This window comes from Choloepus didactylus, chromosome 9, assembly GCF_015220235.1.
Source record: "Choloepus didactylus isolate mChoDid1 chromosome 9, mChoDid1.pri, whole genome shotgun sequence".
Classification (NCBI taxonomy): domain Eukaryota; kingdom Metazoa; phylum Chordata; class Mammalia; order Pilosa; family Megalonychidae; genus Choloepus; species Choloepus didactylus.
In genome coordinates, this window is record NC_051315.1 from 104,904,490 (window position 1) to 104,932,175 (window position 27,686).

Sequence of the window (27,686 nt, forward strand, 5' to 3'; positions counted from 1 at the left end):
TAAAGACAATTAAAATACTGAAATTAGAGTGGGTATGAAGAGACAACCTATTAGTGAGCTTCTTCCTTAATCTGACCTAAATTGTTTCTGATCTGATTTTAATCAAATTTTACTTAATCTCTCCACCCTGAAGCAAGAGCCTGCCCAACTATGTTCAAATTCCTGAAAGTACTAAATATGGATTTTTTCCCCTATTATTTCTTGAGGCAAAATAAGCCAAACAGTCAAAAAATAAAACAGGGATCATGATGAGCTAGCAAAAATTTATAAGAAAATCCAAGGAAAAATCCATTCTATGTTTTTTTCTAAGCCAACAAACACACTCCACAGTTAAAAATATTAATAATCAGAGATGGAGGTGTGCAACTAAACAATTAATGTCAATGTGTCTGCTGCTCTTTACACTGCAGTGGCTCTTTCAGGAAATAAGAATTTCAGGCTTGTCTACACCTCTATTCCCTCTTCACATTCCTCTGAAATCAAGCAGAAATGTTTTAAATTTGTATATTCTTTTTTAAAATGGCATTTCACTTACAATCAAATTTAAATACATAATATCAAGACTTGCATTATTCTGTGTGCTTTAGAATAAGATCAAATTTTAGGTACTGATCAGAGGCTGAGCCCTAGGGTAAAAAACACTTGACTCTAATATTTATTTGACTCTAATGTTCAAAGGGGAAGCAGAAGAACACTGCCTAAGACAAAACTTTCTAGACAACAAATGCAGAAACACAACAGAGATGCACTTTAATACTGTATAAAATATTTAATTATTATTAATATAGAGACCATCATTTAAAATCCTGTTTCACAACTGCCAGCATGTGAGATGGTAATTTCTTCAAAGATTTCACCAGGAAAGTTATTTTTATCTCTATAATGTGTTGTCAATAAATACTACAAAACATAGAATCATTGAAGTAGTTTATGTTAAAAAATACAAAAATAAATCTGACAGCCAGAACATCAATCTGAAATCTGTTTGGAAAAAAAAAAAAGCCCAAGCTTTTAATATATGCGAAGTCAATGTGTTGTTATTTTGTAAAACACAACTTGAAACCTTTAAGTGATTCCAACTTGGGATAAAATTGTGAGTTTTTTCAAAAGCGGTAACCAGTGTTGTAAAGGAGAGCAGATAATGCAAAAGCTGATGCAAATTATCCTCGGAGCCTCAGTGATCTTCCAGGTGAAATAATAGAAATGACACCATGAAATACAAATAATGTGACTGAGAGCTCATAATGTTCTGATATATGGCAATATGTTCTCACTCATTAAAGTCTAATTTCAGTGCACTGACAGTTAACATTCTCCCAAAATAAGACATCTAATTTCAATCTTGCTCCCAGTATCTCAGGCACTATTTTGCCTGACCTTTCTCTGTTGCCTTACCCTATCTAGCTAAAACCTAGATCCTTCATATCTCAGTGTAAATATTGCTTTTTTAGATAACACTTCCCTCCCAACTACTCAGACTGGCTGAATGCTATCTGATACAGCCTTCCATGCACTCATCATTCTTGCAATGTGTTCACTGTCTTTCCTGTTAGGCTACATGATAATAGATACCCAATGCTTGTCATTGTGCCTGAGATATATGTGTTTATTAAATGCACACTGAAGCTTAACCAAGAGCTAAAAAGATACATAAACAGATTATTTTATAATACGTTGCTTAATTAGTACTTCCATGGCCATTATGATTATTTATCATTAGAAATTCTTGATGACTTCTTCGTGAGTAAATGATGGTTCCCCTATCTTCCACAATATCCTGATCTCTACTCCTAACATACTCATTTGTCCTTCCCACCCCCAGTGATTCCTAACAATTTTATTTCAAGACTTTTGTCAAACTCTTTTTCTCCATTATTATAAATAAAATTGTAAAATATTCCAACATCCTTGCTACATCTTCAAGCTTTCATCCCATTCTCTTCTACTACTGAAACACTTGCAAGCCTTTTTCTTGAGAGGAGCATAATAAAAACTAAGAAATTTCAATACCCCAGTTTATAAACAAGTTTATGTTCCACAAAGTGGAATGTCCTAGGGTAGAACATTAAATATGTTATAAGGATTTATACTACAAAAATATTAAGAGAATTGTTTTCTAATGTAATCTGATTTTTTTAAAAAAAAGTTTCTTTTCTTGTTGTAGGTCTTTTACCCCAAACAGCTAAGTACTAAGTGCTAAGTCCATTAAAGTACAAAAGATTCATTTTGCTTTGTTTATAACATCCTTAAATTATTTGATCAGATGCAATTTCAGATGCAATTTGCTAAAGCTTTAAAATCAGACTTTTAGCAGCTTAAAACATTATCCTGACAAGGAACAAGAGATTCCGACCAATTATATTGTAAGACCATCTTCACTGCTGGTAAACTATTTTTGATTAAAATGTTATTCATCATATTGGAACACGTCTTTGTGTTGTTAATAAAAGAATATTTCTTGAGAGTAAAATCTACATAGGCACAGTGGAATAAAATTTCCATAAGAATAACTACATTCTAAGTAAGCATTCTTGAATGTTAGTCTTTCTTTAGCCATTGATAGTTATTCCACTCTAAAAAGTCTCACTGATTGGACTACAAAGATTTAAAAACTTCCAATATGTGATTATCTTTATTATTCCACATAACCATTTTCATTGGAGATTCATTTAAATGGTACAACCTACTCAGATAGTTTCTTCCTTTTAAGAACCTGGAGCCTACTGTGCTTAAATGTATTTAAGTCATTTTTGATTCTGAAAATTATTCACAGAGCCTTCAAATTCTTTAGAATGAAATGTTGCAGCCCTTATAGTCAATGCCAACCAATTAAAATCTGAACACCTGTACCTGAGAAAAGAAACCCAGTTAATCAATTCCATCTCTTGATGGAAATTTTTATCTTAAATAAAAATATTTTTGATAGTTAAAGAATATCATATGTTCAACAAATATAGTGTGCCTATCTCAAAGCTGGATATTATTTTAGGAATTAGGAAACCAACTTTGGTTCCCATTCACCATGCAAGTATTTTAAGAATTGTATTAAAAAAATGTGTATAGATTCAGTTGCATACATAAGACTCTAACATAAATAAGTCTTATTTGGCTAACTACAAATTTGTCTAAACTCCCCTTTCCCTCATTGTAGGACTAAGACATTTTCTGAAAAAATAAATAAGAAAAATATTCCCCTTTATTATTACTAAATTTGTTAAATATATAATTTCATTAGTAAATGTAGTTCCATAAAACGAAAATCCATGGTAGTGACTGATTCTCAAACTTTATACTGCAAAAAAATCATTTAGAGGTTTTGTTATAATATAGACTGCTGGGACTTACATCCGTTTTCTGATTCTGTAGGACTGCCCAAGAATTTCCATTTCTAACATTTGCCCAGATGATCCTGATGCTTTTGGTCTGGGGACAATACTGAAAATCACAAGTTTAAGGAATCATTGTCTTTTTCTGTCAAAACAAATTGAGTTTTGATTATTTTGATAATAGTGTGTCAAGAAATAGAAAGCTTGACAACCTGGTTATGGGTATATATACTCTTTTCCTTTCTTTCTTGCCGTAATTGTAATTTCCCCTATATTCAGTGTTCAAAATCAAGACAGACTAGGTATGTGACACATTATTCTAAAATGAAATAGAACTTTGTTAATCCTTCACATTGATTTGGGAATTGAATCAGTTTTTCCTTGATTTCCATTATCATCTATCTCATTTTTTTTTTCTAAGTATTGTAAACATCCTACCTTCGTATGTTTATGAAGATTACATTTCAGTCTTTATTTATTTTACGTGGTTTTCCATTTACATTTTTTTTCTACTTTGCCATCATCTTCTTTCAGAATTACTTGATAAAAACCTTTGGTCAAATGGAGACAAATATAGAAAAAGAGGACAAATAGAAAAAAATAGAACAATGATGCCTTTGGTCTTAATCCTTTTCTTATCTTTCTTGGTCTTATCAGAGACAGAGGCCACATCTTTTAGAGAATAATTCATATTGGGATGCTGAGGAGATCTCTCAGAAGCCACATACTATATTTGCTAGTAGAAAGGCTTTATTTGTATTACCAGCTAGTCCACCTGATATTGGAAAATTTTGCACAGTTATACTGTAGACCACTCAATAGCGTGATCTGCTATCAGAAGGAGGACACCCTCTGATACTCCTATTTTTAAACAAGTAAAGTTGTTTTTCATTTCCTAAACCATACTGATCCATGATTGTTTGTCTGTCTGTTTTACTAAAGCTCCTTTTTGTAAACTCTGTCTCAAAGAAAACCTTGGAAAATTATAAATAACAACAGGGAAATGTTGTAAACTTATTTTACCATGTAACTTTACTGCCAGCTCTTGCTATGTACAAAATAAAGCAAGACCCCCAGGTTTGTCCCTCCTGGGTTGGGATCTGGCTAGACTGACGCAGCTGCAAAGAAGATGGCTTATATTTACACCTCCAGGGTGCTTTAACTACCTCCCTACTAATTTGCCATCTTGTCCATTACGTGAATGAATTGTAAAGGCTGAACTGTCTTTGCCCACACTTCTCCATTTCAGTAGAAATATCAAAAGGAGGCTATCACTATATAGGCTCCAGTGATGCCATCTGCTTCCCCAGTTGGAGAAATGCTCATAAAAATGGGGGGAGAGGTGTTAGGTATTTATGTGGAGGTGCGCTATCTGTTTCTCCAGTCTTCTCTAGTTTGACACCTGCTGGGTCACACAAAGAATACAAATAAGATGGCAGGAAAAGAGTTCATGAGATCTCATAGAAGAAATACTAAAATTAGGTTGGCCATTGAGCATAACAAGTGTACATTTTCTTATTACATTAAACCAAACACAAAAGTTTTCATTCACTGAAACATATGATAACACTTATAACAATACAATTATAGTTCTCAAGAAAGTAATTTTAGTACTTACGTAAGAACTTAGATTTCTAAACATATATATTCTAAACTATGTAATATAAATTCATATTTAAAATAGAATTTAAAAATTGTCATAAATAACATCTTTTTTATCTACCAATAAAATTTACTATCTAGGTGTGTGTATTATATATATATATATAATTATTATATATAATATACATAGTAATTATATATAATACTTTTCTTAATAATACTAAAAGATATAGTATGACTATTATAGCTTCAAAGGGCCAGTAATGTTTATGGTAGACTTTCAAGACCACTGGGTATGTAGTTTACCCAACTACTAGAAATATTTTTTTCCTTGCAATTCTAGATTCAAACCATTGTTTTCAGTATGGCACAAAGGTAATGCACATTTCAATAAAACAGTATAACTGAGAAATAACAGGCTAATAAAAGGACTTTAAAGGTGCATTAAATTAGACTTTAAGATGTCTCCTGAGAGAACCTAAGATGGCGGCTAAGTGACACAGGGCAAAAAAACACCTTCGTGAAAAATACTAGATAAAAACCAGAAAGTGACCCAGAACACCACTGCCAGTGATGCACCAGCTGGACAACGTCTGCTAAATCCACAGGGAACGTGCATTTGGTGAAACCAGGAGCCTGCATTCTGAAACGAGTGAATGAGTCGGCTAAAAGTCCCCCGGTCCCGCTGCAGTGTGGGGAAATGGTGGGCTGGCGTTTGGAGATGGACTAGTTCTTTAAAACAAAAAAAAAAGCCCGGGAGTGGCTGCAGATACGACGGGGAGAGCCGTGCAGTGAAGCACCACGGGAACGGACTGGGCTAACACCTTGGTGTCTGGCGTGCAGGATACCCCTTCCCACACACGCTGCTGATTGTCTTGAGACCAGGGGAGCAGAGGGGAGCCAAAAGGAGAAAAAAACCACATTCCTTGCAGCCATCTCCCCAGCGGGCGGGGGACGCTCCTGCCCAGGGCCAGACCCACAGCCCAGAGCCGTGCCAAGAAACCCAGCATGACGGGGAATCTTTCCTGCAGTACTACACACAAGCCACAGTATTGGCTGTGGACAGTGGCCTTTAATACACCCACGGCTGATTGTCCCAGAGCTGGGCGGGCAGAGCTGTGCGAAAAGGGGGAAGTTAACACTTCCTATTCAACCACCTTTGAAGCAGGCTGGGAGCGCCCCTGCATGGCCCAGCGACCCAGGGCTTCCCTGGCAGGCCAGCACGCACTAGTGACGTGGCACAGCCCTCCCTCAGCAGAGGTCCTGGAAGAGCACAGCTGGGAACGGGGAACCGCTCGGAAATCCCAGGGAACCTACGCCAATACCAGGGACTTGTGGGTCAGCAGCAGAGAACAGCCTTAAATCTCTGGGAACACCTGGGAGGTTTGATTATTAAAGCTGCCCTGCCTGCCTAACCACCCAGACACACGCCCCACATTCAGGGCAGACAGACAGCACCAGCAACACAACGAAATTTGGTGCACCAATTGGACCCCACAAGAATCAGACTCCCACACAGCACAAAGACAAAGTGGGGGAGAACTGACTTGAGGGGAATAGGTGACTGACGGATGCCATCTGCTGCTTAGTTAGAGAAAGTGTATGCCACCAAGCTGCAGGTCTGTCAAATTAGGGATCAGTAAAGCAAATGCCAAGAGGCCAAAAACAACAGAAAATCTCAAAGCATATGATAAAACCAGATGACATGGAGAACCCAAACCAAAACACGCAAATCAAAAGATCAGAAGACACACAGTACTTGGCACAATTAATCAAAGAATTACAGACAGGCAACAAGAGCATGGCTCAGGATATAAAGGACATGAAGAAGAGCATGGCATAGGATATAAAAAACATAAAGAAGACCCTAGAAGAGCATGAAGAAGAAATTGCAAGAGTAAATAAAAAAATAGAAGATCTTATGGAAATTAAAGAAACTGTAGGCCAAATTAAAAAGACTCTGGATACCCATAATACAAGATTAGAGGAAGCTGAACAACAACTCAGCCTCCTCAAGGAGCACAGAACAGAAAATGAAAGAACAAAAGAAAGAATGGGGAAAAAAATTGAAAATATCGAAATGGATCTCAGGTATACGATAGATAAAATAAAACGTCCAAATTTACGACTCATTGGTGTCCCAGAAGGGGAAGAGAAGGGTAAAGGTCTAGAAAGAGTATTCAAAGAAATTGTTGGGGAAAACTTCCCCAACCTTCTACACAATATAAATATATAAAGCATAAATGCCCAGCGAACTCCAAATAGAATAAATCCAAATAAACCCACTCCAAGACATATTCTGATCAGATTGTCAAATACTGAAGAGAAGGAGCAAGTTCTGAAAGCAGCAAGAGAAAAGCAAGTCACCACATACAAAGGAAACAACATAAGACTAAGTAGTGACTACTCAGTGGCCACCATGGTGGCGAGAAGGCAGTGGCATGACATATTTAAAATTCTGAGACAGAAAAATTTCCAGCCAAGAATACTTTATCCAGCAAAACTCTCCTTCAAATTTGAGGGAGAGCTTAAATTTCTCACAGACAAACAAATGCTGAGAGATTTTGCTAATAAAAGACCTGCCCTACTTCAGATACTAAAGGGAGCCCTACCGACAGAGAAACGAAGAAAGGAGAGAGAGATATAGAGAATTTTAACAGACATATATAGAATATTACATCCCACGTCACCGGGACACACATTCTTCTCTAGTGATCACAGATTTTCCTCCAGAATGGACCGTATGCTGGGGCATAAAAGCAAGCCTCAATAAATTAAAAAACAAAAAAAAATGAATTTGTTCAAAGCACATTCTCTGACCACAAAGGAATACAAATAGAAGTCAATAACCATCAGAGACTTGGAGAATTCACAAACACCTGGAGGATAAAAATGAGGGGGAGATAAAAACATTCCCGGATAATCAAAAGCTGAGGGACTTCATCACCAGTAATCAGTCCTATAAGAAATGCTAAAGGGAGTTGAGCAGGCTAAAAGGAAGGGACACTAAACAATTGACTGAAACTACATGAAGAAATAAAGATTTCCAGTAAAGATCACATGGTAAATATAAATACCAATACTACTGCATTTTTTATTTATAACTCCACTATTTACTTCCTACAGGATCTAAAATACATAAACTGTAATGATAAATCAGTGGTTTTGGACTCAATGTAAAATGTAATTTTTTACAAGAACTACATAAAGGTGGGGGAATAATGGAGTATAGGAACATAGTTTATGTGTCATATTGAAGTTAAGTTGGTATCAAAGAAAAACAAGATTGTTATAGATTTAAGATGTTAAATTTAAGCCCCACGGTAAACACAAAGAAAGTATCAGAGAATATGACCATAGAGATGAAAAGTAGAGTAGGGATTCCGAGAAGTGGGGGAAGGGGCAATGGGGAGTTAAGAAATGAGAGTAGGGCTTCTGTTTGGGGTGAAGGGAAACTTCTAGAAATGGATGGTGGGAAGGTGATAGCATTGCAACATTCTAAATGTGATTAATCCCACTAATGGAATGCTAGGGAGGGGTTGGAATGGGAAGATTTAGGCTATATATATGTTTCCACAATTAAAAAAAAAAAAAAGTCTAAATAGATGACAATTAAATGCCAAGGATGATCCTGGATGGGATCTGAGGATGGAGGAGAGGAGGCTTAAAGGGACACAGATGGGACACACACACACACACACACACAAAAAGGAAATACAGAATGTAAGCTTTGTATCAATGTTGAATTTCTTGAACGTCTTAGCTGCACTTAATGAGACTGCATAAAAGAACATTCTTGTCCATGGGAAAGGTATATGTGAATTATATTGTTTGTTCAAAGATACGTGCAGCTTGCTCTCATATGTTCAGAGGACAGAGCAATAGATGATGGATGATAGATAGGGTGGGAGGGAGGGAGGGAGAGAGGGAGGGAAAGAAATGGTCGTATGACAGGATGTTAAAGGTGGTGAATTGGGATATCAGGGGAGGGGGGTTGGGGTATGATGAAGTTCTAGGTATGGGGTTTGTACTGTTTTTGCAACTTTTCTTGTAAGATTGAATTTATTTCAAAATAAAATCTATTAAACAACAACAACAACAACAATAAGATGTCTCCTGCATTTGCAGCATAAATGCTAATAAAAATATAAATCTGTTAGTAATTTTCTATAGCCATGCAAGTGATAAAAGCTAAAAAAAATGCTGAAGATTTATTAGCACATATCTATATGATTGACAGAGTAGAATGTTTAGGTAGTGCAACAAAGGTGGTAGGAAGAGTGAGAGAGATTTTGCACAGCAAGTAAGGAGAAATAAACCATATATATATATAGTCTTCTTTCTAAAGAAATAACTTTCATTTTGGTAGCCAAGGGAGCCTGGGATTGATCTTTCATGAACATAAAGGCCAAGAGAATATTTTCTATCTTTAAAATGACTGGAGTGTTAAGCTACAAGTTCTGTTCAAGGAGCAATACTGTGTAACATGCTACCATTTCCCTAAACCAACAATATACCATTTGTGTCAAATCTACGCTGACAATACAATGAGCCTTGTTCATTAGAATCATACAACCTGCTAGCTGTTGCTTAATAATACACTAACCTATTCAGAATGTTCACTGCTGAAGTTATAATTGCACAGTTCTAATCATTACATGTGGCTGGGAAATTAAAATGATTTTCCTTGGAGACTGTCAGCTCTGTTTCAAAATTAATGTAATAATTATAGAAAAATGTTTTAAAAATTATGTGCTTGCTAGCATATCTGAAGGTTTTTAAGGACTTATTTAGATTGTACAAAAAGTAATGATTCTCAAAAACAATATAAAATGATATATTTCTATCTATTAAGCCACATGGAAGAGAATATTCTTAGAGTTTTAAGCTTATGAAACCTCTAAATTCTTAAGGTGAAAAAATAAACAATAATTATTTGTTACCCACAGAGTTCATATTAGTTGGGATATACTAAAATAAAATGCATTAAAATTTATTAATTTTATAATTCCAGGGATTTCCCACACACTATTTTGAGAGGATGAGAACATACAGCACATTAACTTGCCATAAAATCCAAATAAAATTTTTAAAATCATATAAACTGTATAAAAATATTTGGATAAATTCATTAACTATAACTAGTATTATTTCCTAGTGGGTATTCAGAGTCCTCACTTTTCAGAATAAATTATAATTTTGGTACTATAATATTTTTTTTTCCTCCTGCCCAGAAATTATCAGCTTGCCAGTGTTTGAAGAGCTTCTGTATAGCAACAGTCATCATTTTATAAGTTGTCTTGGACATCTGATAATTACTCAATGTCAATATTTGCCAAAAATTCATAAAAGAAACTTCTAAATTACTTGTATTTAGAAATATTTGCCAAAAATTCAGAAAAGAAACTTCTAAATTATTTGTATTATGTTTTTAAAATCTGCTATTAAATAGGTCATCAAATAAGTCAAATAATAAAAGTCCTATTTTTCTTACAAATCTATATTCTAATAAGGCTATTTAAAATTAATTACATAAGAAACAGTTTCTAAAAAACATAAATATCATTCCTTATAAAATAAGTAAATCAATTTGAGCTTCCTCCTTTAGAAAAAAAGAGGTAATACAGTATGTAGTATAAGTATTTAATGCTTTTATCCCCTTAAAAATTCTTATTTTTGACTAACAAATGACATGAGCATAATCCATAAGCTATTATTATTTCCATGTAATCGTCTTCATAAAATTAAAACAAACAACACAAACATGGCTTAAAATGCCACTACATCTCACCAATAGAAATCATATGAAAAAGTATTTTTTGAGAACTCATTTCAGAAATCTTTAAGTCCCATGTTTTATGTAACCAAGGAAACAAACTGACCAGAACTAAGGGGCAACATGCTTTAATAGTCCTGATTCACTCTAGTCATAGTGTTCTTTCCTTTAGGCCACAATTGAGGAGTGGAGTTAAGCCAGGGGACTTGTTTTTGTTTGTTTGTTTTTATTGTAAGGTAGTCAGACATGCATGCCCAGAAACACTGATCCAAAAATAAAATTCTTTTGAAACAGGTCAATGTCTTACAAGAAGGCGATAAACAATTTTAATGTAATAATTTGGAATATGCCTGAAAATCTTAAGGGGTGTGATAAAATTTTGCATTATGTTAAAGTTAAATAAAGGAGCAGGAATCTTATAAAAGTGTTAAACAATAAGTAATAGTGTTTGTTTACTAATATGGGAAAATTTTCATCAACTCAAGTGGCTCCACTGACTGTATGTTAAATGAAAGAATATTTTGTTTTGTTTAACTTTCACTTCATTCTTTTGTTTGCTTGTTTTAAATGCAATATATTCACATACCATAAAATCATCCAGAGTGTACAGTCAAAAAATATGGAACACTTCATGAATCTGTGTGCCTTCCTTGCACAGGGGCCATGCTAATCTTCTTTGTATTGTTCCAATTTTTGTGTATGTGCTGCCGAAGCAAGCACTAACAAGTTCTTACAAATACCAAATCAATAATCATGACAGCTAGATTAAGTGCTGGATATGTGTCAAGTATTTTATTAAGTGCTTTCTATATAAAGGTACACAACCCATTATCCACAACCCTTGGAGCCAAATATGTTTAGGAATTCAGATCTTTTTGGATTTTAGATAGTTAATTAAGTGCCTAATGTAACATATGTCATGTCATATCAGGGTTGGGCAGCACTCTATATTCGATCACCCTTATAACTCCAGAGTAAAATTATGAAGAGTCACAGGAAGTGGCATCAATAAAGATTAAAATCTCAAGTTAGCTTTGGTCCTATTTTTTTCCTAAATGAATTTTGTAGCCAAACTTATGAAAAATTGTTAGCTTTCAGAGCTTTGTGGACTTTGAAATTGTGGATAAGTTATTATGTACCTGGGTTTTCCCCATTTAATTCTCGCCATGCACCTATAAAAAGGTAAGGTCATTACCATTTTACACACAAGGTAACTGAGGTTCAGCGCTCATAAATATCTGTCCAAAATTATATGCCTAATACCATAAACATCAGAGCAATAATTTCAATCCAGGATTTTTGCCTTATAGAACTGGCCATAACAGGCTTGATAATCTTATATGCCACTGAGTCTTTACTCCAGATTTTTGTTTAAAGCTATTTCTCATTTTAAAAGGCAAAGTTAGATGCTTATGTTTCCTAAAAGCCCTGAAACTATATAGCTGGTTACAGCCCTCTAAGGGTCTCCAGAAAAGTGAGTTAGGGAGAACACTTTAAAATTCATATTTATTTCTCTAAATTCTAACTTGAAACTTTTGATTAAACTTAAAATTATATTTAAGTGGAGTGGTAAAAATAAAATTTGATGGATAATGAACTTTTAAATTTTGATTTCCACATAGTTAATGCAACTGCTGTCAGGATCTAAACTATGGGGTTCCTTAATAGATAAGGCATTTTATAATTGGACTCTTGATACTTGAGCAGATGGACTCATATTTCATCTTGATGTATAAAAACAGAATACTCATATAATAGAAAACTGCTTAATGCATAGGAAAAAAATATTCCTTTATTATAAAGGAACAATTCTCATTTTACTAAGATTGATTGAAAGAGAGTAACTATTAAATTTTTGAAAATGTTTGATTTTCATATCACATTGTCCAGGGACCCTAAACTACTTATAACAATTAATTACTGATCAAAAAATAAATATTTTAATGTCTGTTTTCTTTCTTATACTTTTTTTAATCATTTTAATTGTAGTGTATTGTATTGCACAGTGCAATGCCGTTTTACATTAGGGTGACAGTAGGAATGCCATAAAATCTGAATGAATTAAAGAATAAATGACTGAATCTTTTTACAGATCAAATTTTTATATACTATATAGACAGGCCTAAATAATTTACTCCAGTTCACAGAACGAAGTCAGTACATAACAAATTTTAGAGAGCCTAGGGTTTACGAGCCTAGTACCAAACCAAAATTGCTCAGGCTAGAAAGCTTTCCTTAGCTATCTACCAGAGAAGAATGGATAATCTTTGAAGCCATAGAACACGATGGCCTACCTTCTTGAGTCCAGCCTTACTTAAGTGAACGTTTTTACTTTAGACTTCTAGGTTTCCTCAACAGTTAAGTTAGCCAGTGTTCATGGAAATGCCAAGAACAAATTTTAAATATTATTAGGGACAAGAAATTAGCACTACCCAACTCATAGCTTCTTAAACCAAAAAAAACCTGGCATATTTACTGATCCTTTACTCTGAGAGACTCCAAAGGCGGGCAACAAATCAACCAGAATTCATTAAATGCCAGTCTGATCTATGTCTCTAGCATGGAGTAAGGGCAGTGAAAAAAGTAAAGATATTAACTGACATCAGGAACACAGCCAAATATTAATTCATGTACTAGACTATTTGCATATATTTTAAGGTAATAGGTAACTGGAAATGATGATATTTTAACAAAACAAAGTTTATTGAAAATCCTCAGCTATGTGGACTTTGTTTTAAAGTCTGTAAAAGGACATAGTGGTAGGAATTACAGAATATTAATATAACCTCAGATATCTGTGATGGCCTTAGTTTAACAAAGTCCCCCCTTTTGTTCAGACAACATAAAATAGGAACAATTTATTTAATTTCATTCCCCCCCTGGGGAATTAACCTACCCATTTATACTCACTAGCAAACCAACCAATTATATTAAAAAATATAAGGGAGAAAGAATGTGTAGACAAATAAGAAGAACCATATATATACAAACCCCATCCTGATAATAGACACTGTAATATAATCTTTCCTAGCATTTTATTTTAAGTATATCTTTAGAGAAAAGTTTCATCTTTCGAAATTTTTCAGAACCTTAAAATGGAAAAACCATCAAGATGACTGTTATTTTTGTTAACAGTATGAATGTTTCAGAGCTGCTTAATAAGAAAGTTTTATTAATTACAGTTAGTGCTACTAGAACTTACATAGCAGAGTTATTATGAGGATTAAATATGCTAATATTTGTAAAGAGCTTGGAACAATGCCTAGCATAAAAGTGTTTTGCCAAATAAATATAATTGTGCTAATGAGGCCTACTGACTAGCAACTTTTCAATACCTGCTTTTCAAAAAGGGTAGAATTTGTTTGAATTAGAAGCAACTCAATTTCAAAACTGATTATGAATTATTAATATTCTCTTCCTAAAAAAAGTATACCATACTTCATCTTAGTAGGAAGATCCAAAAGGAAACATTTTCACTTAAGATTACTGGGGATGCTAACTAATTAGTATCATGCAACTAATTAATTAGCATTCCACATGTCTACAATTAGAGAGTGCTAAATACGGTCTGCACCAGAGTGATTTCATAAATCGGCCTGAGGAATCAATTTGTCAGAAGGGTACTATTTGTTTCTGAATTTGAAAGCAGCACTTGAGAAATATGTTTCCCAGAAGAATTTGCAGGAATGTCAACTCTTTTGAATTCAAGTTGTAAGAAAATCCAACAAAAATTCAGATGACGTACACATCACATTTCTTGTTTCTCAGAATTAGTCAATTAGATATTAAGGAAGTTCATTTAAAATTTAATTCTCCACGTTTTCCTCCTTTTATAACTTGCCTAATGTTAATTACACTATATTTGTTGATTATTTTCCCTCTTTTCCGTGAACATATTAGCATGCAACCATAACTATGTTAAATTACCTTTAAAAACACATAAAAATCAGTGGAGCATGCTGTTTTCCTCCTTACACAACATGAAATCCCACTAAATATATTAGAATATTTTAACAGGGTTTGGGAGTGTTTATTTTAGTCCTCATTCTAACAACAACCCAGGTTGATTGAACCTGTTAAGTGGAGCCTGTGGTTCTCAGTATGGGTATTCTGGACTGTTTTTAATAAGGTGTACCCAGACATCAGGGAAGATTTACATTTTTCACTCTTGATATATTCAATGAACATTTTCAGAGAGGGTGAGAAAAATATGACTCCCTCTTAACTGGCTAAATGTAGATTTTTACCTCTAATCCTAGCCTAAAATAATATTGCTTCATTCAGAAGATAATTATGTCAAAATATTTTTAATTAAAAGTACATTGTAATCAGTGAAGCACATTCTGTATTTTAAAATTTATCTAAAAGCAATTATTTTTCTTATCCACCCTTGAATTTTATCCTCTCTGACACCATGCTAGACCAATCTCTAGTACCTCCTAAGTGACCTTCCTGACTAAATTCTTGACCTTTACAGAAAGCAGTGGTTGATGGGTTTCGGTGGAACATTAATCCTTTGCTGTTGCCTCTTTTGTGGAACTGTCTTGAATACTAAGTTCATGGTCACATATCTATACTTCTGGCCTTTTTTTTTTTTGCTTGTTGGCACTTATTGTGTGTCGAGGGGGTGGTGTTGAGGGGAAGAAAGAGAGAACAAGGAGGAGACGAGAGGGACAGAGAAAGGGGGAGGGGCAAAAGTTCACGGGGAGAAAGACTGTCTTACTCATCCCGTATTCTAAACAGTGATAGTGACACTCAAGAAATGTTTGTTAAATGAATACTAATTTGGATACAAAGCTAGAATTGCATTATAAGTTACATTTGAAACATGATACACCCATTAAAATAATTCTACCTCCCTTCATTTTAATGGGCATTTACTTTTATTTAAAATGTTGGTGTTAATAGGATTATCAACAGAAAGCATCAAAGTAGTTAATTTTAATGTATGACAAGAAATCTGTAAATTCGATTCTGAACTATTTTTTCCACTTTTGTAAACAAAGTTAGTGGCTGATTTTTTAAAAAAAATTACTACCCCATTTTTGTAGTATTGTGCCCTCTATTACTAAGAATTCTATTACTGCTAGAGCAAATTATTTTGGCATTATTATTTGAAAATCTGCCTTTTCCTGAGGGAAAATACTCTGTGATTATTCTGTTTTCTTTTCCTCTTTTTATTTTTTGCAAAACAATAATCATTTCTGTTTTTAAACAAAATATACTATTTTCCAATTCTGGTTGGCTGGGCATGGAAAAAAAATTGTGAACTTCGACCCATGGCACCCTCAAATGGCAGTATTTGTGATTGGCTTCCAGAGATAACATTCACCTCCAATGGGAACACAGTTCTAAACCTTTCTGTCTCTCCCATAATATAATTTATATGCAAATCCAGGTTGCTCGGACTCCATATATTTATTTCTATCTTTGTTCCTAAACAAAGTTGGAAAATAAAAACCAATAATTTTTATATGAACTATTCTAAAGCAAATTATATTTTTAAAACATCATTTTCATTCTGTTAATGAAAATTGTGCCAATTACCTTGCGAATTCCAAAAAATATTCAAATATTGAAATAAATACTTACACCTGAAAACTAATTACAAGTATCAAATACCACACCCTTATTTGTCATAAGAATTTTTGCATATCAACAAAGCAATATGGTATCTTTTCTATGCAGTAGGGTCTGATAGGAAGAAGCAGTTAGACAGTAACATGAACCAGAGAGATGAAAAAGGAATTGCAATTTATTCAAAAGGAATCAATAATCACTTCCTAAAAAGAAAATAGGTGGGTAAGTTTATTTCTTTGAACACTGATTTTTTTTAACGTTTTAGTCTTATGTAAGATGCATTTGACAAAGAGCTTTCTGAATAGTAATCATAAAGCTCAAGAGAAAAGATAGTTTAGGTTTCTTCAAATATCCCAAGGTATGGGAAAGAATTCCCTTCCTATACCCAAGATCATTTTATTATTATTATTATTTTAATAATTAGTGGCTCTCATTTCTCTCTTCTTTTGCGGGGGGGGTATAATACTGAGTTAATTAAGATTTACAAATTCATTCAGTTTTCATGTGGCCCTAGTTACAGTGACCTGTTTTATAGTAAAAGATATTTAGTGTAACCCTGGCCAATTATCTAAAATAGCTCTACATACTGTTGTAACTCCAGCACTTAGCACAGCATCTGAAACAAGTTGGGGTGAGTGATACCTGGAGATAGTCAAATAATGCTGAAGAGAGATACATCACTACGATTACATTATCTGGATTCAAATCCTAGCTTTGTGACCCTAAGCAAATTATTTAGTTACATCTACAAAATGTTTAATATTTGTGTCTACTGCATGGGACTAAATGAGGTAATACCTGTAAAGTATTTTTCATGAGTTCTTTACGTAAAGACTTTACTTTTATACATTGATTAAAAAAATAAGTGAGGATGGCTTTGATTTAATGGCACTCATTTCTTGTCCACATGCACTGTGAAACATTGCAGTCTGTTTTACTTTAAAATCTCTTTTATTCATAATTCTATGGAACTGTATGAGCCATTACCATCTATTCTCTATTTTGTAACTCCCCACAATTTTTTTCTGACAGGTACTGAAAAAACAGAAAAAAAAACTTTTAATAATCTTTTTATAAGTACAATTAAATTGAGTGATGTTTATAAAAGTGCATTCTCCACAAATCTGTAAACAGGAGTTGCCAATTAACATTCTAGAAAAGTCATCTTCTTAAATTCTCTTATTTTGCTCCTATTAAAAGTAACCATAAATGATCAGAGAGAGTAAAACAAAACCTTTTGTCAATATAAAGGCCCTCATAAAAATCCTTGGGATAACAGTAGAATAAGAGAAATGCAGACAGTTCAGTCACATTAAAGAGAGAAAAGAAAGTGAAGTGAATATAATAGCAATGACGATTTGTATTAAAAAGTCTTTTCAACTAATGGAACTACTTGTTTGTTTTCCAGTGAATAATCCTATGTATTTGGAAGCAGTAACATATGTTTTTATATAATGATACAGGAGAGAAGAATTAATTTGTCTTTAACCTTGTGCTGTAAAATATGTTGATAGTGAACTCAATGAATAGTGACTATTTATTTCAACCGAATTGGAATCATGTCTAAATTTGTTAGTTGCTAATGCTACATTTAATACAGGCTATCAAGACCAAGTAAAAAACTGAAGAATTTGTTAGGGATTATTTGGGATCAAATTATTTATAGATAAAGCCATAAACAAATCTCATAGCTATGAAAGAGTAAAAACTTTGTAATATAACAGACTTAGAGTGGCAATTTTGAACTCTCTACATCTAATCTCTTTCTCTATAAAATGGAGAGAAGGTTAGCTATTTTATTATGGAGGAAGTCCTTTAGAAGTAGGGTTAGACAAAGACCTAACTTTTTGTTATATAATTAGTGTTAGCTCCTTTCTCCCATCGTGCCATTCTTCATAAAAAGTATGTGAATTCTTGATTTTTTCCCATTTTTATGGAAAATAGACAACTGGCAAAAGCTTAAGTACAGAAAAACAGCCAATTAAAGTTATACACTAATTTAAAATTGGCTATCAGCAGTTAAGGTATGTATCTGTAACCAATATTGCCCAAAGGATTTAAATATCTCCCTATTTTATTTCTATATAATCTCTTTATCATACAGTTTATGTCCATTTTATTTTAGAAGTATTATATGAAGCCTCAAAACAGAAAAAAGAACTAGTCAATGATTGAGTTCCAAGTGTATATGTGTGTGTTTTCAAGAGTTAAGAAGAATAAGATGATAATAATAATGGCTATTTGTCAATATTTACTATATTTCAGCATTATGGAATCAGGACAAATTTAAGTCACTTCAAGCCTTCAATGCATTTTTTTCATTTGGTAGTGGACAGCCTCTTTTGTGGTGGACAATAAAGTCTTGAATATTATTCTAAAAGAAAACAGTATGGCCCATATTAAAAATAAAATTGGCTTGCAACATAATTTTTTTAAAAATAATATAAAGCTTGTTCACCAATAACCCAGTGTTTTCTTTTTGAACTACTAAAGGGTATTATAGGTACTTTATGGGGAAATATGATTGCTGTTTCTCAACCAATACTACAGAGAGGGGAAAAGACATCCCTCTCAATATCCAAGCCATAGACCCTGACTCTTCCCACGTCTCTTGCTTTATTTACCTGAATTGATTTTCAGCTTCAGACTGTGACTATGAAGACAGAATAGGCAGGAAGGTCAGCATGGAAAAAAAATAGTGAGATCATTTATCTTGTCCCTAAAAGAAAAGAGTGGGCACTCTTTTGAGTCCTGACACCTACTGTCATCAAAGACTCTATCATCACATCATCGTGTGCATAGATGTGTAGAAAGCAATGAGGAAAACACAAACAGAAGTAGGAAAGGAAAAACAACAACAAAAAAGAACGCCCACAATACTGGCGGGAAAAGGGTTTAGAATCCATTTTGCAAGTAGAGGAGTGAGGAATCTTTAATATGTTCAGATGAACACAAATTCAGTAACAATAAAGAAGTTCTATGAAATAAGTACAACAAGTAATGATATTAACAAAATTGAGTAAATAACAGAAAGAATGAGAACAAACGTAACTACCGGATTCTCGTTTATCAGTGGCTTTGCCTGGCAGCTTTCCAATATCACTTTCATTGACTTCAAGAAATCTTCTAAGTTCTACAAGATTTTCAGTTTCATTTGTATTACACTTGGCATTTTATATTCATTGTTGTGGTAGACTGAATCACACCCCCCACAAGACATGTTCAAGTCCTAACACCCAGTCCTGTGCGTGTGAACTCATTTGTAAATAGAACCTTCAAAGTTTCTATTTGTATGAGGTAAAGTGAAATCAGGGTGGGCCTTTATACACGATGGCTTAAGTCCTTATAAGCAGAGGAAACTGGACACTTTTAGTTAGGAGAAACCAGAGCAGAAGACATAAACAGAGAGATCTTGATTGGAGGGAGGCAGAGAGGCATCTAAAGCCAAGGAGTCAAAAGAATTGCCAGCAAACCAGCAGGGAAAAGCTACAGAATTGGAGAGAAAGCATGTCTTGTCAATTATCTTGATGTTGAACTTCCGTCCTCCAAACTGTGAGCCAACAAATTCCTATTGTTTAAGCCAACCAGTGTGTGTTGTCATAGCATCCTTGGCAAATTAAGACAACTGTCTTGTTTAGAAGAACAATTAGTCAGAGTGATAGCTGCCCCACAGCTGATTAAATGTATGGAAAGAAACAACAGAGTTAAGAGAAGTGGGATTTATAAGTAGAACAGTTATTATGAACCATTATTGATTAATGAAATTTTCATGTCATTTCAATGCCTGCTTCTCAATGAAACAAACAAAAAAATAATGAGAGTCAGATAATGGATCTTCAGACGAAAAGTATTCCCTACATCACCTACTCTTCAATATTCTGCTCTAAACCCTCTTTTCTACTTACTCTGCATACACTCCCTGATTGAAATCAGGTGTCCCTGATAATTTCCTTTATAGTAACTTGTACTGCAGAACACAACACATAAAGTTGCTATTACTTGTTTAATTAATATCAGCTTTCTCTGAAAGACTATAAAACTGTGTCTTCCTGATCACTGCATCCTTATAGATTAGCCTAGAGCCCAGCATATAGTTGGCTTTTTATAAATACTTGTGGCATGAATTAACAAAAGCTACTTGTGGAGAAGACTTGGGATCTAAACAGAAGTTCCAGGTTCTATACAAAAGGGCTTAGTGGTAGACTACTGTTTTGTGGAAATAAGTGGAAATTTAACAGGATCTTTTCTTAATTTTATACTTGTATAGAAAGCACAGGTTTTAAAAGTAGCCTTCTATATATTTAGATGGATGACTGGAAGATACTACTGGGAAACAGTGTCAAAACCCTCTCACATCATCCCAAAGAACTGAAACAGATCCTGCTAGAAAATATTTTTCATATGCAACTGATATGGGAAAAAGGCTAGAGAGAGCATGTGAAAAATACAAATATAAATGCATTCATTCAACTTCTAACATGAAAGCAATTTTACTGAGATAATAGCAAGCTTTCTTTAAAGCAGCATGATGAGCATAATTACTAGACACCAACTTGCCTAATGTCATACTCAATAGCCACATTCGGTAAAATCAATAAGCTACTTTATTGCTTTCCAGTTTAGGTTTTAGCTGCATTTTACAGAATTTCAAATAAGGTTTCCAGCCCAGAATGCAAGGGAGTGGCCCATAAAATTTAGAAAAATCAAATCCCACTTAGAGTTTGTAGGTGGATTCCTTTGCTATACAAATGGTGAAACTAAAGTTGATTGATACTGAGATTTTCCTAAGTCACAGAGCTACCCAAGATAGGGCTAGGGTAAGACTTGAGGAGATCTAATTCCAAGTACAATTTTTCAATTACACTACTCTTTAAATCTTAATCATTACAATTAGGTACATAATAAATTTTTCCTAGTACTAACAGATAAAAGGGTGTTGCAGATTAAATATTCCAGTCAACACAGAATTTCATCAGATATGGAAAGCAATTTTTTTTAAAACTTTAAAATACTGAAATTCAATTGAACTTTCTCTGATAATGGAAATGTTCTATATCTATGCTATCCAACATGGTAACTATGAGCCACCTGTAGCTATTAAGCACTTGAAATGTGTCCAGTGCAACTGAGGGACTGAATTTTCAAGTTTATCTAATTTTAACAAACACATTTAATTTACACCATATGGTTAATAGCTACTCTATTGGATGGCAAAGCTTTAGAATATAATTAAGACACTAAGATAACATTATCTTGAATAGCTGTACTTCATGGACATAATATTACTCATTGATACATACAGTAGAAAAGATTATATTTAGATTATGTTGCCTTTATGTTTCAATATGATGAAATACCCAAATCTCTATGCCTATATAGATATATAGATGATTACGTACACCAGAATCCTGAGGCAATTAATGTTCCTGCACTTCCATGCAACCATACTAGAAGAAGCAATCAAATGAACTTACTATGTTTAGGCAGTGTTGTTGAGAATGTTTATGGTATCACCTTTGTAAAAATGCATGCAATAAATTTCTAACAGGAAGTGGTTACAGGAAAATCCATTATCATACATCTCACTTTTTTCTAGCTGTCGGGAAGCTTACTCCAAATCTGCCACCCAACTTTTAAAATTGAGTAGCCATTGATAACATATTTCTGGAAGCTAAATTTACTGGCTTTGAGTTTTCTCTATTAATATTTTTACCTAGCTTAGCTTTATCTATTTATTCCTCTTTTTAAAACTCCTATTCTGTTACATATATTTATGTACTGTTCCCACTTCATAAAAGAAGTATACAAATGGACAAAAAGAACATAGAAAGTGTAAATTTCATAAATAATCAGGAAAATAAATTTTAAAGCTACCAGTTACTACTACACAACTACAAGAATAGTAAGTATTAAATCAACATTCAAAAAGTGCAACATCTAGTGGTAAGGATTGAATCATGCTCCCCCAAAAGATATGCTCAAATCCTAGCCCCCAATCCTTCCATCCCAATGTCCTGCTCCTGTGAGTATGAACCCATTTGTAAACAGGACTTTGGAAGTTAAGAGGTAGACTCCTTCGTGAATAGGATCTTCAAGTATCCTGCTTAGATAAGGCTAAATTGAATCAGGGAGTCCTTATAAGCCTAGAAAATTGAACATGGAAGTAGAAGCCAGAAGTTATTAGGGATCAGAGGAGCAGACACAAGGAGAGAAGGATTACACGTGACGGAGGACTGCCAGAACACTACAGACTCAGAATTTCCAACCTCCAAAACTATAAGACAATAAATCCCCATTGCTAAAGCCAACCCATTGTGTGGATATTTCCACAGCAGCCCTGGAAAACTAAGACACCTGGCAATATCAAGGGTTGGCCAACATATGAAACTGGAATTTCCATACACTGCTGGTACATGTGTAAATTTGTACAACCATTTTTGAGAGTCCTTTGAAAATACGTACTGAAGCTGAAAATAAGCAAACATACAACCCAACAATTCCACACCTATGTACCATGTATTCTCAACAAAAATGCTAAATACGTGCACCAATAGACATGTATTAAGTGTTCATAGCTCTATTAATAAGCACTCACAAACATGTTCAACAATAGTAAAACTGATAAATTACAGTATATTCACACAAAGTGATACTACCCAGCAAGGAAAAGGATTGAACTGCTTGTACTGAATGTTACAAACATAATGCCAGAAATAAAAGAATACATGCTTTATTAACCCATTTATAGAAAATTAAAAACAGGAAAAGTTAACTTGTGGCTTTAAGAAATAGGTTATGGTTACTTTTGGGGAAGAGGAGAATAATGACAAGGTACAAGCATGAGACTTTAGGGTGCTTGTGTGTTCTGTTTCCTGAGGTGGTGATACAGATGCACGTTGTTTGTGGAAATTCATAGATTTGTACACTTGGGATTTGAACAATCTGTACGTGATACTTCAAATAAACAATATTTACCTTAAAATTCAACTATATTGCATATATTTATGCTTCACATTTCAAATATTCTTAGGAAAAAGTCAATAAATATATATTTATATTAAAAATTTAGTAATAAGTGATAAAGGATGAAAAGTATAAGATAATTATTTTATCAAGGGCTAAAATTGCCATTTTATTCATATAAACTCATCTTGGAATGTTAGTGGTACACATTTTAGAGGATGTATTTTATAAAATGAGTTATGATATCTAAATATTTTAATCCAAGTGTGGTGTATTCTATATAACATGTACAGGAAGTATGAATATGAGGAGTAATAATTTTAGAAATTCAGTTCATGAAACATTAGTTTTTGTTTTTATAGTTTTCTACCTTAAAGGTTAAAAGGGAAAACAAGCCTCAGAAATATTACTTATCACCATGCTGTGAAGTCACTAACAAGGACAATAGTTTGCTGGCTAAAAAAACGCCTGTGAAGGAAATCCCCATTAGCAATTTCAGGTAGGAATTCTTTGCATATATTATAATTACCTAACATTTAAAACCACTATACTTTTCCTTTGGCTATATGCCTATTTTTTTCTTAAATTGATTTATTAATGTTCAAGGTTGCTTTGCAGTTTTATCCTTTTAGCAATAATAGATGCAATATATCACAAAAACAAATTTTTAAGAGAACATCATTAGAGTGATGTAGCACTGGTAATAAACCCCTTCACACTTCGATGAACTTAAATCAGTTTCTCTTTATTGATTTTTGGTCATAACATAATTTTAAAGTTCAACTCAGTTAATAAAAAAAGATTTGCTCTGGTGTTATGGGCAAAATACTTGTAAGTTTCCACTTCATTTGTAGAAGACTGTCACAGTTGTACCATGTATGGACCTTGGACAGATATAGCAATGAGGATATTATTTTATGATAATCTTTATGTATAATATCTTTTCCTCCCCTTTTATTGACCTGTATCCTTCAACTCATCTTTATCATGGCAGGATCCAATGACTGCATAAGTGAACTCTTATTTCTTATTGCCTCCTATTTGTCTATTTGCATATATATGTAGATATATATGCAAATACATATAATATGCCAAACATATATAAATTTGCTATTTATCTAATGTAGAAGTAGTGAATCTATTTAAATGATTCATTTTATGCATATCATGAGAAACTTAATTATTTTTGTTAGCAGTGTGATAATTCTCTTTAAAATTATATTTGTTATTACTTTATGTACGATTGCCAACCTTAAATGGAAAGTAGGTTGATTCTTTATCTTGTAATTCATTCAACTAGTGTCAAAAATCAGTTAATTTAACCTGCTTTTAAATATGAATCAAAGACTCTATAAAGGATCTATCCCATAGGCGAATTAGAAGTTTCAAGCAGAATTAAGTACTTTAGGGAAATAATTGTATATGAACTTAAATGAGGATGTTGAATTTCTATTTATGGTTGTTTCTGTGAAGCTGTGTCTTCCATAATGTTTCTCATTTTTTTCCTCACTGTGACTAACAGATTACATACACTATACACTACAGGGCTTCCTGGGCCTACCCAGAGACGATCCACAGCATCGATAAAATCCTCAACGCTCAATCAGTAATTCTTGGTCTTTAGCTTTCCACACAAGGAAACATATCACAATGCAAGAGAGTAAGAGTTAACACTGTAATAACCTTAAATACACTCTGTATTTTAGAAAGTAAATTATTCACAAATCCTCATGCTTTACTTAAAATATTTTTGCAATGCCCCTCACACATATATGTTAAGACTCTGTAGCTCGAAACATCTGGTCCATAACACATTGGACACAAAATAAAGAGAAAGGTAACATTAGGCAATTAGCAACCCATGGCTTAAGGCAAATTAAAGGATAATTTTATTAGCTTGGATGATAGAATATAATTTTCATTGACTCTTGATTTTGACAAGAAAAACAATGGATACTTGTTCTATTTTGCAGCTGCCTAAAATGGACAAGCCCTGTCTTCACATATCCAGAGAAAAAAAGGTTCTCTATGGGCTTGATCTGAGCCCAAATCCAAAATATACATCTCCACTATGTCAGGTGACTCTTTCACTGCCCAAAAAAGTCCAAATGTTACCTAATCTTTAAAACTCAGCTTTAATACGTTCACTCATTCAACAAATGTTTATTGTGTTGGCATCCTATATTAAGAATATAAGGGAAAAAATAAGCGACAGAACTCCCTCCCCAAATAAAAAGGCATGAAATTAATTTGAAACATCCAGTAAAATATATCTATACAGAGTGGCCAGGATATGCTTATGCAAGAAATGTATGTCTAAGGATAAATTTCTCAGAGGAGAAAAGAGAATAACCCATTTTCTTACTGTGACAATCATATCATCAGAACACATCAAGTACTTTTGAAGTTAGTTTGAGCCATTAAAGTACATGCTTTGGAATTATAAAGAACTAGCTTCAAATTCAAGTGTAAGATACTCGCTATGTTGCTGAGCCCAGATAATTTTATTAAGCTATTTAAACTTCAGTGTCTTTTCTATAAAATGAAATTACTGGGATTTTCATGAAGATTGAATAAGAAAATGTATTAAAGAACTTAGGTCCAAGAACATAATAAATGTTCAATAAAGTGTAGGTTTCATCAGCTGAATTTATATCCCAAGACACAATTTTCAGGCAGTATATATCATGACCATATAAAAGATCAATATCAGTTTGTAAATGGTCTATTTACTGAGTGCCTAAAACTGCCCTATTTCTCTGTGACATTAAGTGACATGATAATTATAAAAATTAGCATAAAAGGAAAGAAGTAATTGTTTGCTGATAGTCCAAAAACTGCACTGCTGATGAGAACTGCTTTAGAAATATTGACATTAAACCATGTTTTAAGTTGCATGTAATTATGGGATCTACTTTGAGTTTAAATTAGTAAGAATTTCTGTTCTATGTGGCTTTAATGAATAACATCTGAAGTACAAACTAAATTTTTTTTCTATAGGGATGCTTATCTAGGAAATTACAGGTAATTTACTCCTCCCTTAATACGTAAGAATCGTATATGTTACAAAACCGTAACTCTAGTCTTCAAAGAATAAAACATTATCCCACCCACAACATACATCCTTTTGTTTTGTCTGTTTGTTTGCATGTTTACTTTTAAGGACATCTAGATGGTAAACCAATAAAGTAGAGGGCAAAGCCAGGCCATGTTCCCAGGGGATTTAAGTCTCTGAGAGAACATCTAGAATTAATAATGTGTGAACCTGAAGCTAGTCAACCAGCTAATTGACTTCAACAATGTTCATCATTAATCCAGATATTGCCATTCCATTTTAGTTAAATAAGAAATTTCGCATTGGCAAGAGAGAGTCTACAGCACTCATATCTTGTTCAAGGTTGACTGCACAGCTTTCACAGTACACCACTGACTCACACTGGCATATGTCAGTAGTGTGTGATTTATTCTGGTAATCTAGGCTTGCGTGCCTCAAAAAAGATGAAAGACCCATGCAAACTTCTTGTTACACTTAACGTGTAGAATAGGAAAAAAGCAAAATTCCCAAATATAGCCAGGTTTGCTATTTTTAAAATCCCAGCAAATTAAATCAAACAAATTTAACCACACAATGTAATTATTTAATCCAAACACACACATGAAGAAATACTGTAGAGTGCAGGGAATATGTGACGTAAGTCCTGCTAGAATCCATACCTTTTGGTGATACCAAAAATTTTGTAAGACAGTATTTTTTTTTACCAATTTGAAGGAAGGAAGAGAGATTTTGCAGAATCATAAAATCATGAAATATCAGAGTTTAGAGATTATATTCCAAGCCCCTAATGTTAAAAATGAAATGAATGAGATTCAAAGAAGTTCTGATTTTAAAAATTGGGTCAGTGGGGTAACTAAATTATTTCTTAGTTTGTCCTCTAAACATTATTATACTTCTGAAAAGTATATGAGAATGAACTACAAAGTAGAGTAGAGTTTTCATGAAACTTTTTCTTAGAAATCAGCACAGAGATGATTATGCCCCATTTATATTATAATTTTACTCCACACATACATAGCACTTTAAAACTGCTGACCAAGTACGTAAAAAAGACCTAAATATTCTTCAATTAAAAAAAACAATTGATTATTACTTAAGCAATTCCTTCAGCTTGTGATTGACAAGATATACTGTAATTTCAAACAGTCCACTTTTTGATTCTATTCTCCCACTTGTGGCTAAATGTAGGATAACTATATTTGACAGAAAGCATAAAAATCTAATTAAATTGTACTAGCCCTGCCCACAGCATTCCTCCACTGATTATTGAGCCTCCCTAGAAGCTAAAATGAGTCAATGGGTGACTATCTTATAAATCTCCCATGTCCCGATCACCTATCCCTGAAATTATGTATCTCTCACTCCTATACCTTATAAGCAGCCT

General features: G+C 33.6%; 1 protein-coding gene and 1 non-coding gene across 4 annotated transcripts in view; both read right to left on the reverse strand.

The window, feature by feature from the left end:
* Positions 1-27,686, reverse strand: part of ERBB4 (erb-b2 receptor tyrosine kinase 4) — a 1,164,817-nt gene that overhangs the window by 807,347 nt on the left and 329,784 nt on the right. The gene's annotated exons all lie outside the window — the stretch shown is intronic.
* Positions 11,318-11,424, reverse strand: LOC119545064. The gene has a single exon (XR_005219041.1). It is a non-coding gene; the product is annotated as a U6 spliceosomal RNA (small nuclear RNA).